This window comes from Pan troglodytes, chromosome 12, assembly GCF_028858775.2.
Source record: "Pan troglodytes isolate AG18354 chromosome 12, NHGRI_mPanTro3-v2.0_pri, whole genome shotgun sequence".
In the NCBI taxonomy this organism is placed as follows: Eukaryota; Metazoa; Chordata; class Mammalia; order Primates; family Hominidae; genus Pan; species Pan troglodytes.
Window position 1 is genome coordinate 20,559,132 of NC_072410.2, and position 18,227 is coordinate 20,577,358.

Genomic DNA, 18,227 nt, shown 5'->3' on the forward strand with positions numbered 1-18,227 from the left:
TGAGAGGGCAGCAGGGCACAGCACCCAGGGAAGACCCAGCAAAAGGGAAATTGTGCACAGAAGAGTGTGAGATGCAGAGGATTTTGCCAGGATGCAGGGTGAGTTCTTGAGAAACTGGAGAAGGTTTCTGAGAATGAGGGAGGGAAGGAGGACAGAAATGGAATTGTGTATTTCCAGAGTGTTACGGAGATTTTGAGAGCAGGGTAATGTAATGAGTGGGAGATGAGGGGTGATCCGGGGGTGCATGGCATTCCAGGGATAAAAGGGATCATAAGCTTAGACTTGAGGTCTCAATGAAGACCATGGTGGTGACGGCGTGAGAGCAGGGGAAGGAGAGTAGGAGTCAGACCCCTCATAGAAGGCTTGGAGGCAGGAGCAACCATCTTACTCCAAGCCCAAGGGACCCTCCGTGCCCCTGTGAATGGAGGTCAGCAGGGCTGGGAGGAGACTTTTCTTCTAACTATGCTGGGTTTAGTTGCTCTTGAGCCAAGGAGCTCAGGAGGCTGGAGGGCCTATAAAGGTTGCCCCACACATGGTGCAAGGAACTGTCAGGGCCATGGGGGAGGCATTCAGGGATCATTCCCAAATGCAGCCTCCCATGGTGTCCCCAAGGCAGTTGCACCATTAGCAGTCCTCGCTAGTCACTGGAGCTGTAACCTTTGCAAAACTGAGCTGGGCCTGCGTGGATGGGGGTAGGGGAAGGACGCCTGACCCCAGGGCAGGGACCAGGGCCCACCTGGACTTCTCAGGAGGCATGCCATGGCTGGAGCCCTGGAGGAGCAGTATGGCATTAAAGGGTGGTGCCCACAATAAAGAAGGAACCCCACGGCAATATGTTCTCAGGAACAGCCCAGCCCAGTCCAGCTATCCAGCCCTTCTCCCACCTTGCCTTCCCCAGGACAGTTTCCTCTCAGGATCCACCAAACCCCCTCTATCAGGACCTAACCTCATATGGGAAGGAGGAAAAAGACCCAAAGATGCTTAATTCTGCTCTGCACCAGTGTTTGAAAGCCACTCCTCTAGTATCAAGTGGAAGTTCTGGGTTGCATTCTTATCAAGAACATTTGCATTTCTTAATATCCCAATAAACTCCTTACTGAGTGAATTGTGTCAGGCTCTGGGCTGGCTCTTAGAAACTGTGGGCAGGGTGGCAGTAACAGTCCACAGCCAAGACCTGGGATACTGAGGCAGCTCAGGGCTCAGAAGGTGGCCCACCATGGCAAGGGAAGAGGGAAAAGGAAGTTGTGGAGAGAGCCAGGACTTTGAAGCTTCCATGGGCCCAGATCAGGGGCCTCAAAACCCACTGTACTGGCAGACAACATGTCCCAGCAGGAGGCCAAGTTCGTCACGTACTGTGGCCTGGCAGGACTGGCCTTGGAGCCAGCAGAGGACCCAGTGAGCAGCTGTGGAAGCCGGAAGCAGAGAGACCAGAATGCAGCTAGAGTGTCATCCAGGACTGTCAAACTCTTCCCGCATGTTCTTGGATTTACTGCCTGCATGATTAAGCAACATACTCTTTTGAGAGTGCTGAAAAGCCTCCCTTGAAGTTTTGCCGGAGACTCTTAGTCTTAGTCCCAGGGGCCCCTGATGTGACAAGGAGGCTGATCCTAGTTCTCTGAGCCCAGGCAAGGTTCCAGTTTACTTTGACCCCATGAAGAGACAAAACACTCAAAAGCAAATGCCATCATCTGCTGGAACCCTGCATTTTCTCTTCTTCTATCATTGTTACTATTATTAGTTATCATTGGCCAAATGCTAGTTATATGACAAAAGACTTTACCAAACATCTTAGCTTCACAATCTCCTTTAGTCCCCAGGGAGGAAACATTATTCCCATTTTGCAGTTCAAAAACCTGAGGCTTACTAGAGAAAAATGAAGAGTTGTGCATATTGTTGAAGGAGGACAAAGAGCTAAAACTCAGGTCTGATTCCGCAGCTCGTAACCTTTTCAAAAATTTGTGAGGACTAATACACATAATATAAAATTGACCCTCTTAACCATTTGTAAGTGTACAGCTCAGTAGCATTAAGTACATTCACACTGTTGTGCAACCATCACCACCATCCATGTCTAAAACTTTTTCATTTTCCTAAACTGAAACTCTGCATCCATTGAACAGTAACGTCCATTCCTTATACACCCCACTGGCCCAGGCACCCACCATTCTATTTCCTATCTCTGAATCTGACTACTCTAGGGACCTCATGCAAATGGAATCATATGGTATTTGTCTTTTTGTTACCAGCTTATTTCACTTCACAGAATGTCCTCAAGATAAGGCAGAGTCATGGGAGAGAATGTTTTCAATGCCATGACCACTGGGTTGTGGGGCTGGTGTTTTTCCTCTGTGCCACTCTGCTACTTAGGCCTACACTCTTGATTCTACTAAGGGCAGTGTGAGGACTGAACTGTGTCCCCGCCAAGTTCACATGTTGGAATCCTAACCCCCGGTATATATGGATATGAATGTATCTGGAGATAGTGCCTTTCAAGATGTAAGTAAGGTAAAATAAGCTTATGTGGATGAATCCTAACCCAATAGGACTTGTGTCCTCATAAGAGGGCAAGACACTAGGGATGGGAACACACAGAGGAAAGACAACATGAGGACACAGCAAGAAGGCAGCTGTCTGCAAGCCAAGGAGAGAGGCCTCAGGAGAAACCAAACTGTTATTTACACAACAAAGACTGTGGTATTTTGTTATGGCAGCCTGAGTGGGTTAATACAGACAGGGATCTCTGTGTCACAAGATAGGATGAACTGTCACATACTGGCCTCTCCCACTGGCAGTAATGCCTTTTCAGTCTTATTTGTGGCAAGGAGGACAGTAGTCACTGGTAGTCTACATTTATGTACCATACAGAGAGAGGTGTGGGTTTTAAGTCCACCATGAGGACAGGCAAAGAATGTTCTTTCAACATTTTGAGTTTCCACTAACACAACACTACAACCGGCATGTCTGTGGTTTCCTTGGCCCAATTTACCTTATTCTTTTTTTTTTTCTTTGAAACGGAGTCTCGCTTTGTCACCAGGCTGGAGTGCAGTGGCGTGATCTCAGCTCACTGCAGCCTCTGCCTCCCGGGTTCAAGCAATTCTCCTGCCTCAGCCTCCCAAGTAGCTGGGACTACAGGCGCACACCATCATGCCTGGCTAATTTTTTGTATTTTTAGCAGAGACAGGATTTTACCATGTTGGCCAGGATGGTCTCGATCTCTTGACCTCATAATCCACCCACCTCGGCCTCCCAGAGTGCTGGGATTACAGGCATGAGCCACCGCACCTGGCCTCACCTTATTCTAACCAAGCTGCACAAACTCTCATACCCAGCAGCACCATAAAAATGTAATGTCTTCACCAACTACGTGAATCGCTTCTCTCTAGCCTGCTGCTTTATGGAACTAGGAGAGGAAAAAGACTCACAGAGTGAGTGACATGACCCATTAAATGAGCTTCCACCACCTGGAAGTCACCAGCCTCCTTATTAAAATTGCAAGACACTCTGACCTCAAATACAGAGGAATTCTTACACATGTCTTTGTGTTGAACACTGTCATTTGTGGGTGCCATAATCTGTATATAATGATTGCTTTTCAGAAAAACAAGTAAAAAAATCAGCCATTGTTTTTTTCCATTCTAAGACACATAGGAAATTCTAAAATGTAGCCATCAAGATGGAACAGAAAAGCTGATGACCTGAAAGGAGTTCAAAAGTATGCAGAGGGCTGGGGGTGGAGGTGTGAGTCCAGAGAATGCCGGAGAGACATCCAGCCTGGCATTAAGAAAAGGGGCTGGGAGAATCACTCACTTGCTAGAAGAGTATCAGTGGGGCCTCCCAGGAAATTCAATCAGGAGAATCATGCCCTAAAAGTCATTTTGGAAATGTGTAACTCAGCACAGGAAAACTGAACAAGGGTGAGAATACCCCTTATGGAAATGAGATTCACATATTTTCATGTAAGATGAGCTCCAGGGAACATCAGCTACCTTGGTGAAGCCATGGGTCCCTGGGGCAAATGTTTCGACCACAAGCCAGTGTAGACCCCAGGCAAGGGAAAAGTCTTCATGCTTCAAAGACCAGAAAAGAAATGGGGGTTGAGTGGAGGAGCAGTGATGATATCAAAGAGAATAGATAGGTATAGAATTACAGGATAGAAATTAAAGGTGAACTGAAAACTAAAAGAGAAAAATCTTATTTTGCAAAGAGGATACTCAAGGGCAGCCCCTAATGAAGAGCAGTCCCAGGACTGGGGCTATGGATGGGCCTCACAGGTCTGCTGAGCTGGTGGGAGGTCCCCTGCCCATGCTTCATCCCAGCCCAAGGTAGCCCGTGCTAGTCATGCACCCCCACCACCAAGTAACAGAAATTGTCTGTGCATATGATGGACTGCACTGAGCTTGGTGGACAGGTTTGAGAACAGGAAACTGACAAAAGGACTGAAGTGGAAAATGTCTTTGAACCCAGAGTGACATATCTCCCTCTTTTATCACTTGAAAGTGATAAGGGGGGATGTTAACCAGCATCAACAGCAAAATGACCCTGCCTTTCTGATGGCCCCTGTCTTCTCTTTCCCTAATTTTGTTTTCTCCATTGGGTACGAAATATGTGCTGGTGAAATTTACCTCATTTTACTGATTAGCACAAGTACAGAAGACATCCATTAAACAAATATTTATTGAACATCTGCTCTGGCGAGGCACTGTGTTATATCACGGGAATGGAATGGTGAATAAGATAAAGATGACTTTTCTCCTCACAAATCTAACAACCTCAAGTTATTCAACTGCAGTCAGAGTTCTTCTGATTGACCCTTCTACTCACCCAAAGCTTCTTTCCTTTCCATTCACACAGCATCTTTTCAGATGTTCTATTTGGCTCAGATGTGAAAATGCATGATCATGTCCGTTGCTATAAGCCACTGCTTTCATTTCCTAACCATTGACAAAAGGGACTCTTGCTGGTGCACCATCACCACCTCTCTTGCACAACTCAACATTTCCCAGAACCTTCACCCATCTCCTCCCTCATCCCCACTCCTCCTTCCTAAAAAAAGCATGCCTCTTTTCCAAACTCAGCCCCTCCACTTGTGTTCTAGGTTTGATTTCTCAATCCTCCCAGCTCCCAATGCAGTCTCACCTTTCAAAGGGTTCTTCTATGTCTCAGTTCTGACGTCTGTATCTATCAGCTTCAGATAGTGATGTCTGTATCACTCGCTCTCTAAGCATGTTCTAGACACACATGCCCCTATAACTAAAGCCTTCCCTGATCTTCACTTTCCTATGAAACCACTGCCCTACCTCTCTCCTTCCTTTCTCTACCCAAATTCTTACAAAAGAGCTCTACTCCAGCCTTCACCGCCCCCACCACCCACCTACCCCCTGGAACCTTGGGGTTTGAACTGCTCATTGAAGGTAACGGATTGCCTTCTGACTGACTTGCTAATGAAATCTTCTCAGCTCTCATCTGTTCTACACTGGTGCCATTTGACACTTTGACCACTTCCTCTTTGACACTCTACTCTTGGCCTCCATGACACCCTACTTTCTTCTTTGTGTCCCTTCCATCACTCTGATTGCTATTTTTGGGTTCATTCACTGATTCCTCTTAAATGTAGCCATTTTCTAAGGATCTGTCTTTCCTTCTCTTTCTAGAGACTCTCATAAATTCTCATAATTTCAACTATCAGCAAATGCCGATGGCTTCAAGACCCATATCAAGCCAGTCTTCCTTCTCCCCCTCCTCACTTCACCTCACCTGCAAATTCACTCATGCTACCTACAAAATATCCATCACACTTCTTCACTTCTTTCATTACTCACTACCACTGTCCAAATTCAGGTCTCATCATGTCTCACCAGGAGCGTTCAATAGCTTCCTGTTTATTCTCCATGTGTGCCCTAGTCTTAGTGCATTCAATTTCATTTCCTCCTCAATAACCAGCAATGGTTCCCACAGCCCATGGAATCATGTCCACATTCATTGCTTAAGAGTCTTCACTCTGGATGCATGTCCTTGCTCAAAATATGGGCAAATTATTTACCTTCTTTGAGCTCTGTATCCTTACCTCACAGCATTGTGGTAGGAACCGTTGTTCAGTTTGTACACTGCAGGAGTGTGTCCAGCTGATGGAGCAAGTGGCAACTAAAACCCAACCCATCCTCCAATCACTAAGTCCGTCCCACGGCCTGGGCTGAGCTTGAGTCTGCTCAGAGAAGGAGGTACTTTTCTCTGCAAAGGAGGTACCTTTCTTTTCACACAAAGGTACAGTAAGGGCTGGGACTTCCCCAGATTTCTTCTTCAACACATGCATTTTATCCTCATACTTGACACTCAGGCCCAAATCTTCTATTTTTCCCAAATATGCCGTGTACATTAAGAAATCAGTGTTTATGTTCCCATTATCTCTACAGCCCTTTGTCCTCCCATTCTCTGCCAGGGGAAACCTTCTCATTCTCCGATGTCACTTGGTTTGGGAGGGCTCTGTGCATTCCTCCTGGCTTGGGACTTCCCTTTGAGTCCTGCATCCTGGTTACATATTTATAGAGCACTTATGTCAGTTTGTCTTGGATTGTACTTTTGATAAGGAATCTGCCTCCTCCATTTGTGTTGGATGACCTTAGGTCAGGACCCTGAGTGGAGCCCACCCATGTTTGCTGGTTTGAGTTCAGTGCTTCTTGTAAACCTGGGATTGTAGCTAAGCACTATAACGGTGCAGTTTGGGACACAAAGGTGTAGAGAAGAGTTTAAGGCTTAAACATGCATATCTAGAAGGAGCTAGATTAGAGAATGATTTTAAAATAACCCTAATTAAAGCAATAATAGTCATCATAGAAAACATAACCAAAAAAGAGAGAAATCAAAATTACTTGTAATCCCACCACTCAAACCTTTGTCATCATTTTGCTCTATAACCTTACAAATGTTATTCTATATATATATATATATATTTTTTTTTTTTAGATGGAGTTTCACTCTTGCTGTCCCAGTTGGAGTGCAGTGGTGTGATCTTGGCTTACTGCAACCTCCGCCTCCCAGGTTCAAGAGATTCTTCCACCTCAGCCTCCCGAGTAGTTGGGATTACAGGCGCATGCCACCACAGCCGGCTAATTTTTTTGTATTTTTAGTAGAGATGGGGTCTCATCATGTTGGCCAAGCTGGTCTCAAACTCTTGACCTCAGGTGATCTGCCCGCCTTGGCCTCCTAAAGTGCAGGGATTACAGGCATGAGCCACTGTGCCTGGCCATATTATTTAATTTTTAAAATAAATTACCAACTTTTTCATGTGTTATACTATAGTTTCTCATGACATAAATACTTTTCTTTAACATTATTTTAATGTCTGCATCATATTTTATTGTATGCTTGTACCATAATTTATTTAAATATTACCTGAATTTCATTTTTTCTGTTTTATATAACACTGGAGTCAACATAATTATAACTAGATATCTGGCACACCATTAATAATCTCTTAAGAATAAATGCCTAGAAGTAGAACTGCAGGGTCAAAAATTAGGTGTTGTTTTCTTTTCTTTCTTTTTCTTTTTCTTTCTTTCTTTTTTTTTTTTTTTTTTGTGACAGGGTATCACGCTGTCTGTCACCCAGGTTGGAGTGCAGTGGTGCAATCATGGCTCACTATAGCCTTGATACCCCGGGCTCCATCACATCTGGTTAATTTTTAAACTTTTTGTAGAGACAGGGTCCCACTATATTGCTCAGGCTGGTCTCGAACTCCTGGGCTCAAGCAATCCTCCTGCCTTAGGCTCCCAAAGTGCTGGGATTACAGGTGCGAGCCACCATGCCTGGCCCAAAATTAGGCACTTTTTAAAGATTTTTTGATACCTGTAATGAAACGGGCCCTTGGAATCATCAAGCTAACCATTCCATTTGAGATCAATGGCTCGCCAATTTCACCAGCCTCGCCAAAATGGGTATTGTCAGAGCACAGAATTTTAAGGTTGGAAATAATCTAAGAGTTGATCTGCCCCTTGGGTCTCACTCAGAATCAACTGGGCATTATGTATTTCCTTAAGCTCCTCAGTTAATTATTCTGTGCAGTCAGGTTTGAGAACCACTAATGTAGTCAAAACCCCTCACTCTAGATTTGAGGAAACTAAGAGCCAAAGAAGGTACATAACTTTCCTAAATTGACCCATGGAAGGTACACAAATAAAAATGTATCCAAAAGATAAAGGAAAAGAAAATGATGTATTCAGGTAGAAAATTAAGTAGTAATCATTTCAAGTTAATTATGGATAGGAGAACTAGGTATTTAAATTTAAAATCATATTCTAAGCATGAAGACTGTTTAAGAACACAGAGTGAAAAGAGCGCTTGTCTTTCTTCTATTCCATGAAGAAACCATTCTCAGCCAATCAATTCACAGCCATTTGTTCATTTCAAAACTTGTATATTTTTAGTCTAACTTTACAAAGAAGAGGAGATAATAACAAGGACCCTGATAAATTAACGATGTATGTGTGGGGTGTAAGAGACACTAAAACACAATTTTACACAAAAATCAACCCTGATGGTACCAGTCAAATAACTGGGTCTTTTTGTGAAAAAGAAATGAAAATATCTCCCAGTAACCACAAAATACTGTAATCTTGTGGTTCTAAGAACCTTTAGTGAATAACAGTAAGACATGGTTGGATTTTGTGTTGATTTCAGGTTACATTTATTTCAGGTTAAAGAAAAGGTGTAAACTTGTGAGATATGCCATTTCTCCAGACTTGAGCACATGGAGAGGATTACCTGCATGTGTGTTTGGTGAGAGGAAGGGTACAATAGCCTAGAGACCATGTCTGAGACGACATGTCTTTTAGAGAAGCTGAATTAGCATTTGTGATCAATGGTTACTTCCAATCACCACTTTACAAGAAAAAGTGATTTTAGCACCTTCGTTTCTGAGAAAGGCAATGTTCTCAGAAAGGAAAGTTTTTAACTCTGTTATTTGCTGCTCTCAGGAGATACTTGTGGTTTTGAGAGTGTTACTTGCCTGTTACTGAATCCACATTACTACTCCTGATGGTGAAATGAAAAGAGATATTACTTTAGTATGAATGACTCACTGGGTGACTCTGTAGATGAGTGCCTTCCTGCATTGCTGTGAGTTGCATGAGGCATGGCCTCAGATTCCAAAGTGCTTAAACTACAGAAAAAGGAAGGAGAGTAGACTCCCTTTCATGGAGGATCTCACACTCTGGGTGATGAGGCAGGTGCTCTGCATGCTTCTCACATCACTTAATCTTCCCAAAGGAGACCCTCCAATGGAAAGAGTGTGCATGTAGGAGAGAATAAAGAAAATTGCCATTCCTGGAAACCATTCTACAGTGATATAATTAAGCCAAAGGAAAGAGCAGTTAATGGTGTTTGGAGAAACGAGAGTAACTTCATTCAGGAGATGATCTTACTCTGTTCCAGGACAGTTATGCTAAACCAGGAATGGGGCACATCAGAATCATTTGGTGGGAATCCCCCAGGTGGTTCTGAGGGCATCCCTTTCCCTCATTGTCTAGAGTAGGTTTTCTCAGCCTCAGAACTATTGACATTGGGGCCTGGCACTTCTTTGTTGTGGGCGGCAGCTGTTCTGCACATTGTGGGATATGTAACAGGACCCTACCTCCATGAAACTGATCTCCAGTTGCCAAATGTCATCATGTCCCCTGGAGCATGATTAGCTGAAAAGAACTAATGATAGACAGTAGAATTATGAGCAGGATAAGGGAGAAGGGTCTTAGATTGCCAGGCAAGGAGTTGACTTTTTAAATGCAAATGACATTCTTCTCAATAAATTTTGGATACTTTTTAATAGGCAATGGGATATTGGCTTTGTGTAGGAATGTACATTTTAGGAAAAGAGTGCTCAGAGATGGTTAAACAGGCACAGACAATATTAGAGAAGAATATACAAATAGTAAATCAACTAGGGTGCAGTTAGAAGCTTAAAGGCATAAATGTGATTATTTTGTTGTGGCCCCAACATAAGAGAAAATAAAGATGCAGGAAATATTTCTTTATTCTTTTGTAATGAGTGACCCTACCAGAGGGACCCTACCCAGAAATTGAACTTGAGTTTGTGTGCTAGCAGCAGTCCTTTAAAATGAGAGAAGTTTCTACTATGATGTAAGATAAGTTAGGATAAAAAATCACACGTGTTTTCTTGAGAGGCCATCCTCACTTAGAAAGTCACACCACCTCTGAAGCACCAACAGTGTCTTCCTTAGAAGGGTAGGTTTAGGGGAAAAAGGGAAAAAGTGTTGATTGCCCTAAGGAAAGAGAGTGACTCCACATAGTGGCATTGCTAATGGCCAGCGAGACCAGGGCAGACAGAGGCATACACTCGATCAGCTCCTGACCCAGTGCTCATTCCAGACACCAAGACGGGGACCCCAGCCTCCTCTGTGATATCCTGAGTGTGCCCTCCAGAAGCAGCTTTGCTTGTATGGGTAGCAACTCACCTCCCTGAGACTCACCCCTCACTGCCACAGTCTCCCTGGGTCTTCCACCAAGGAGATTGAACCCTCAGCCATCCTAGCCAGCTTCTACTTACAACAGAGTCCCAAATCCTCAACACCTATAGCCCAAATCCTCATCATCTCTTGCCCCTGAGGTGACAGTACCCTTACCAGCCCCTAAGCGGGGAGGGGCAAAGGGTGAGACAGGCTAATGGTGAAGATCCCTTTTACATTTGCTCTCTGGCAACAGCACATTAACTGCAGTCCTCAATTATGTCCCCGTCATGCTTGGCTCAACATTGTCCCGTACAGTTAACAATTGGTGAGTAAAGAAATGTGAGAATGTGGAAATTGGACACTAAAGTTATAATAGGAAAATTATCATCTTGCTTCTAATGCCAGTAGAAGTACAGTAGTTATGCCAAGAGGTTACTTAACATTATATTATGATTGGTAAAGACTCTGTTTTCTGATTACGATGAAATATAGCTAGAAATAATTAACAATGTTACATGCAAACAAACTGAACCGCTAGGAAAAAAGAAAGGCAACAACATTGTTTAAAATGAAACTCAAAAATCAAAAATCAAAACTTAAGTATCTCAATATTAATAAAATACCCAGAAGAATGCTGCATAGCAAACTTCTGGAATACAGCCAAAGCTGTACTGGGAGGGCAATTGTTTAATTCTTAAAAAAAAATAAAGTATTTGAATGAAGTTGCTAAGTACTTATCCTGAGAATTTAGAAAACAATCATGAGAGTCACAAATAAACTTGAAAAAAAAGAGGGAGAAGGACTTAAAGATAAAATTAATTGGTTAAGAGAAAATGTTTGCATTGATAAATTCAAGTGGAATAGAGGGTAGACAGTAAAATAGGCATCTCTGCCTAGTTAAGTCACAGGAGGGAGAAGTGAAAGTGAAAGTAAACAAAGTTAGAGATGAAACAAAGAACAATATACATTCAGAACATTAACTGCTTTTAGAAAGATTATATCTCCATATAGTAATTAATTAGAAAATTGTATGTGCATTATTTCTAGATAAGAGTAAATTACCAAACTTTTATTTATTATTAAAGAAATAAAAAAGAATCAAATAAATAAATGTGTCAGAAATAACAAATATAATTTAAGAATAATCACCAAAGTAGTACCTGACTCAGATAATTGCCTTCACATCTGTAAAGAAGAAATAATTTCCAGCCTATATTAACACTGCCAGAGCTTATTAAAAGATGAAAAGGTGTGTAATTTGCTTTATAAAGCCAGCATAATTTCTTTTCTTTCTTTTTTTTTTTTTTTTTTTTTTGAGACAGAGTTTCACTCTTGTCACCTAGGCTGGAGTGCAATGGTGCTTTCTCAGCTCACTGCAACGTTCACCTCCTGGGTTCAAGCGATTTTCCTGTCTCAGCCTCCCAAGTAGCTGGGATTACAGGTGCCTGCCACCATGCCTGGCTACTTTGTTTTTGTTGTTTCTTTGTTGTTTTTGTTTTGTTTTGTTTAGTAGAGATGGGGTTTCACCATGTTGGCCAGGCTGGTCTTGAACTCCTGACCTCAGGAGATCCACCCACCTCAGCCTCCCAAAGTGCTGGGATTACAGGTGTGAGTCACCACACCTGGCAAGCCAGCATAATTTCTACAGGACAGAGTTAGTAAATGTAAAGATTCATTCGTAATTTCATTTGCAAATATAAATGAAAATTACAAATAAAATTAGATAAATGAAGCACATTAACAAATATAAGTACACTGTATACTCAGGAATTCAAAGATGGCTTAATATCAGGAAATGTATCAATATGCTTCATCATACCAAAAAGTCAAAGAAGAAAAATCATATAATCATCTTAATATATGCCGAAGACTCCTATGACAAAATTCAATACAAATTTTCAAAATTTAAAGCTTTTAGTCAACTAAGCCTAGAAGATCATTTAATTTAAAACAATTTAAATGTAAAATAATTAAAATTTTTAAAGAAAATAAAAACAGCCAACATCATAGCTAAGAGTAAAACCATAGAGATGTCCCCTCTCATTCCTATTAAGCAAAATTTTAGACAGTCTAAAAATTAGACAGAAAAAAGAAACAAACACCACAAATAATGGAAAGAAAAAGACAAGTTCATTACTATTTCCGGTTATGATTGTCTATATAAACAAAATAAATCTGCCAATAAAATAAAATAAACAGCAGTTGACAAGTTAAAATAAAAGTAGAAAAACCAGGATTTCATCAGCCTGGAAGTAACTATGAGAAAAAAAAATGGAAAAAAACATTCCCAATAGCAACAACAAAACAATTTCTGAGAAGAAATTTTAAAGAAACTTAAGCCAGGATCTATGTGAAAAAGTACTGTTATATTAAGAGATATTAGAGAAATATTGTATTAAGAGATAGTACCTGTTTCTAGAGAGGCATAAAATTGTAAGTTAGCATAAATTCAAAACAATTAAAATCAAAATACCAATAGAAACTTAAGACACTAATGAATGAACAAAAAGAGTCAAGAAAGTGTAGACAAAAGTATAACGATAAAGGTGGCTGGTATTGTCAGATGTTAAAATACATTATAAAATAAAAATAGTCTGTGTTTATGCCTATATTCCAGGATTGGGGATGACTTCTTTGTGCTTTTTGCATTTTCAAGTTTTTTTTCAAGTATTTATGAGCAGAGAAATCTTTAAAAATGTAATACCACTAAGTCTTTCTCCAGCTGTGCCTGTTCAAGGCTCCCACACCCTTCCCTCTCTCCTCGTTCTTGAGTTCTTCACCCCAACCTCCACCTTCTAGTCCCCCCTTCATTCTTGACTTCATGTTTTGAGAAATTGAAGTCTTTGTGGGGCTCTGAACACTTCTCATGATTTTATGCTTCTTCTTCGTGTGAGACAAGGTCTTCGGCCACATCCACCTCCACCCCATCCACCGTTTCCAGCCGACATTCCTTTATGTGGGGATCACATTCTCCAGAAAGTTCTCTCTGACCTCCCATGCCCCATTTCCCTTGCCCTTCCTACACAATATGAAAATTAAACATAATAAAATTGATTCAAGAAAAAGAAACTTTGGTTGAAGGTGATATTTCGCTGTGGAAGGAGGGTATCTTTTATTGCCTTATGTTGAAATCTTTTCTACTTATTTCTTAATTGAGTTATTTTCAAGATTCATGTCTTACTTATGTTTGAAACCTTAGACTTCAAACCAGTTTATTGATCTCAACTCAAAAATACTTTTTAAACACAATTTGGATATATTACTAGGGATGTTTATAAGCTTATTCTTCAGTCAGATTTCAATAATCTGTTTGAAAATTGGCATAAAGAAATTGAAAGCCCAGAGATTTTAAAAAGCATTTATAAGTAGAGTCTCTATTGAGATATGCAGAGCAGAAAGGGTGCCCTCAAGTGGCTTACACTAAATTTTATTGTTCAAAATATTCTAGAATGTTACCCTTTGTGGCCCCTGTCTGTTTTACTTAAATCTATTATAGCATCAGTGATCTAAATATTTTTCTGAGCTTTTAGACCTTCAACGGTTTCTTTTTGAACTTCCACAATGGGTTCTTATGATTCTTCTTTATCTCCTACGATATTTTCTGATTAGTTTTATTTTCCCCCATTTTAAAAGGAAGGGTTTATTAGTGAACTCAGCAGTTACAAGCCAAGGGGGTGAAAAAGTCAACTCTCTATTCAAGAGCAACTAGGAGTAAACAAACTTGCCCTTTTACCTGTGAATTCACACCTGGTCATGGTGGTGAGGAGGTGAGCAAATTGGGGCTTCCTGGCCATAGAAACAAGTGTGTATTATCAGCAGAATTTTTGTGTGTTTCTGCAGCCTGTACTGTATGTCTTATCTTAGGCAGCAATGTCAAACCAAGCAAAAAAGGAAAACTTGGTCATACTCTGATAGTTCTAGCACATGGTTCCAGCTAAAAGAAAAGGCAAAATCTTAGAGCTGTCCCAGGTCATTGCCCTAAGCTCCCCTCCTTAGAACAACCAGAGCAAAACGCAACCCACCAAGTCACACCATGTTCAGAAATTGAGTCATTATGGAAAAGGCATTGTTGCATAATGACTTATCTAATTCATCTATGTTGATTTAAGCAGTCTTTAAATCAGGCCTTTTAAAAAGAGAAAAAGAAAGAGATCTCTCTTTATTTGGGCATGTCAGGTATGAAAAGGAAATTTTCTAAGCATCCCAAACTCCCCAAATGGAACCAGGACGGGCTGTGCTCACAATCTGGGCAACCTTCTTCAGGACAGAGAAAGGTGGAGAGGTCTTTGATGACAATATGCCCGCTTAACCCAAAGCATGGCTGTGCTTAGCCCCCATTTGTGTGGTTGCTTGGCTTGTTCTTGTGTTTTGAAGCACCATCGGAACAACCCAAGTGTACCAGTGACAGCCCCAGTCCCTTCCTGGGTGTGCCCTTCCTCTCTAGCACCAGCCAATCGCCTGAAGAGACCCACTGATAGCCCATCTGCTCCACACTGCCTCATTAGGGATCAGCCCTCACTCTTTCACTTATTCCTAAAGCCTGTGTGTCTAGGAGTGGGGAGAAGTGATGGAGTAGTAGAGGATTATGACATTTATTGGTTCAAATTTAATTCCACTTTCATAACTATAGAAAGCATTTGTCTGGCTAGGTTATGCCAAGTAGATACATTAAAAGTTGTTTCTCGGCCAACAAACACATGAAAAAATGCTCAACATCACTCGTCATCAGAGATATGCCAATTAAAACCACAATGATATCATCTTGCACCAGTCAGAATGGCTGTTAATAAAAAGTCAAAAAAACAACGCAAGGACACAGAGAAAAAGGAACGCTTATACACTGTTGGTGGGGATGTAAATTAGTTCAACTTCTATGGAAAACAGTGTGGAGATTTCTCAATTAACTAAAAATAGAACTACCATTTGACCCAGCAATCCTACTATTGGGAATCTACCCAAAGGAAATGAAATCATTACATTAAAAAAGACACTTGTACTCAGATGTTTATTGCAGCACTATTCACAATAGCAAAATCATGGAACCAACCTAAATGTCCAGCCACAGTTGATTGGATAAAGAAAATATGGTAAGGAATACTATATAGCCATAAAAAAGAATGAAATCATGTCCGTTGAAGCAACATCATGGAGCTGGAGGCCATCATACTAAGTAAAATAACTCAGAAACAGAAAGTACAATACTGCATGTTCTCACTTAAAAGTGAGAGCTAAACAATGAGTACATATGAACATAAAGATGGAAGTAACAGACATTGGGGACTCCAAAATGGAGGAGGGTGGGATGGTAGTGAGGGATAAAAAATACCTATTGGGTACAATGTTCATATTTTGGTGATGGGTACCCTAGAAGCCAAATCCTCACCATTATGCAATATATCCATGTAACAAACATGCACATGTACCCAGGAATCTAAAATGAAATAAAATAAATATTTAAAGATTTTTAAAAAGTATTTTAAAGAGTAAAGCTTCAAACCAAGGAACACGGGGACCAAGGGTAAGCTAGGAAACGCCCAGGTCTGCTCTGACGCGCCCCCTGCAGGAGCCCGTCCAGACATGCAGGAGAGGCAAGGCCGCTGGTGCGCGCTTGGGGCATTTTGCCTTCCCTCCTACCTGCCCTCTCCTGACCCAAGTTCTAGCCCCACCTGCTTTGTCACCCACCGCCAGCCTATGGAGGTTCCCTCTCTGGTCCTTCCTGTCCCATGGGTAAAATGGACCTAGCATGTCTAATTGCGCATGTTCCCGCAGTGATGTGAAGGACTGAAGGGCTTTGAACGCTGCGCTGTCTTAAGGGAAGGCGCCTGGGGCACTGACTTCGTCCCCTTTTCCCAGATCCTGCTCAGAGCCGCTCCCCCAGGCCCCCGGCCTCTAACTGTATCCTAGCCCTCTGATCAGCCTTTGCCTACTGAGGGCAAAACTACAGGGTACAAGAATAGGGGTTGCTATGTCCCCCAATTTCCTCTGTCTTCCATTTCCCCGTTCGCTCCTAAACCCTGAGATGGGGCCCTGTGCCAACTCGCGAGGGGCTCCCGGCTTCACGGGGGGCGCAGGTCACAAAGCACGTTCCGCCCTGGAACGCCCTGAGGAGATAAAAGCCGCGCAGGCCCCGCGCTCGCCGCGCACTCCGACCGTTCCGACGAGGGAGCGCTGCACTCGCTGAAAATGACTCGAAAGCTGCCCCGCCTTTCCGCCTCCCAACCCTGGCGCCCGCTCGGCGCCACCCTGCAGCGCCCTGGCGGTCGGCTCTTCTTTCCTCCCATCCGTCCCCCGTTTCTGGACCCGCAGACTACGCTCCTGTTCCATCCCACCTACTCGTCCTTCTGCCCCATCTGCTACCCGTCTCTGAACCAATTCGTCCCCGTCCACTACCCCGTCGTGGGCATCGCCCTGCCGAGCTCTTCCTGCCTGAATCTTCATAAGCGCTGCATCTGCCGCCCGCATGTCCGTTGGGGCCCCAACTTCCACTACGTCCCTCCCTATCCCCCCACGCCCCCGCCCAGCCCCTGCTTTTAGAGCCTGCCTGCAGCTCGCCCCCACCCAGCCACCCACGCGGCCCTGACGATCCACGACCCCACGGAGGGGCCCCTGCAGGTGCCGTGCTCGGGCAACGAAGGAGCGGACCCTGGGGTCCCCGCGGCCTGGCTGTGGACACGGGGACGCAGGACCACGGACACCCACCCTCGGCCTCCGCTGCCTGCTCAGCCAGCCGGGCCAGCCTCTGCATTTGGCAATGGCTTCCCCGTGGGCCTTGGTCTGGAACCACGGAGCAAACTACAGGCCCGAGACAGAGAAGGGAGAGCACGAGGAAGCAGCGCCTCTGCTCGCTGGGAGAGAAACGACTGGCCAAGGTGAGGCCTAACCACATGCCATGACCTCCGGGTCTGTCCCGTGACAGGGAGCCCTTTCCTGGAGGTGTCCACGGGCGGTTGGGGTAAGGGCTGGGTCGCCAGGAGCTGGGGCTGTGGGAGTGCTGTAGCCTGGAGACCGTGTGGGACACCGTTGCCTGGAGAAGGCAGAAGCCCGGGGCCAGGGAGAGAGGCACAAGGGAGCAGAGAGCGCATCGAACCAGATGGAGCAATGCCAAGGCCATGGCGGGACACCCCAGGGAGAAGGTGATCCAGGATGAGGTCCGTCAGAACCAGATCTTGCAGGAGCTGTACCTCAAAGGGCTACCAGCCCAGAACGTCTATGCGCGGTATCACGTGAACCCCTCCACGAGGTCCACAGATCACCAGGAAGCCCATGTCTTGGCATGGTAACCTGGAGGAGCCTGGAGACGCCAGGTTTCCGAATCTCATTCACCACGCTGCCCAGGGACCAAGGAAGAGGGACCCAGACACAGACCGAAAACCAGGAAAGTGCATGGGACTCAGGGCCCTCCCTCAACCCAGGATGCCCAGATCGCAGGCTGAACCACTGCAGGGTCTGCAATGACATCGCTCTCTACAAGGCTCAGATGTGGAGCCTGGGAGGAGATGATGGCCACCAGTGGCATCCCAGCAGTGGACTGAGGCGCCGGATTTCATGCCCTAAGTGTGCACTGCCCCCAAAAATAAATTTTTTATGTTACTTTTGAGCCATTGTATAATTTATACCCAAACACACTTATGATAGGAACCCCAAACCTAGTATGGCTTTTTAATCTCTTTTCCAAGGAGAGAAACTTACATGATTTCATAGAAAAATTCACATTGCTACGGTGATATCAATCAGAAAGAAGTCTGCCGGAAAAGACTAACATATTGAGGC

General features: G+C 43.6%; 1 protein-coding gene and 1 pseudogene across 6 annotated transcripts in view; one reads left to right on the top strand and one right to left on the bottom strand.

The window, feature by feature from the left end:
- IL18R1 (interleukin 18 receptor 1) overlaps nucleotides 1-18,227 on the bottom strand; it is a 247,672-nt gene that overhangs the window by 131,411 nt on the left and 98,034 nt on the right. The gene's annotated exons all lie outside the window — the stretch shown is intronic.
- On the top strand, nucleotides 17,567-18,054 carry LOC129143181 (cilia- and flagella-associated protein 144-like; annotated as a pseudogene).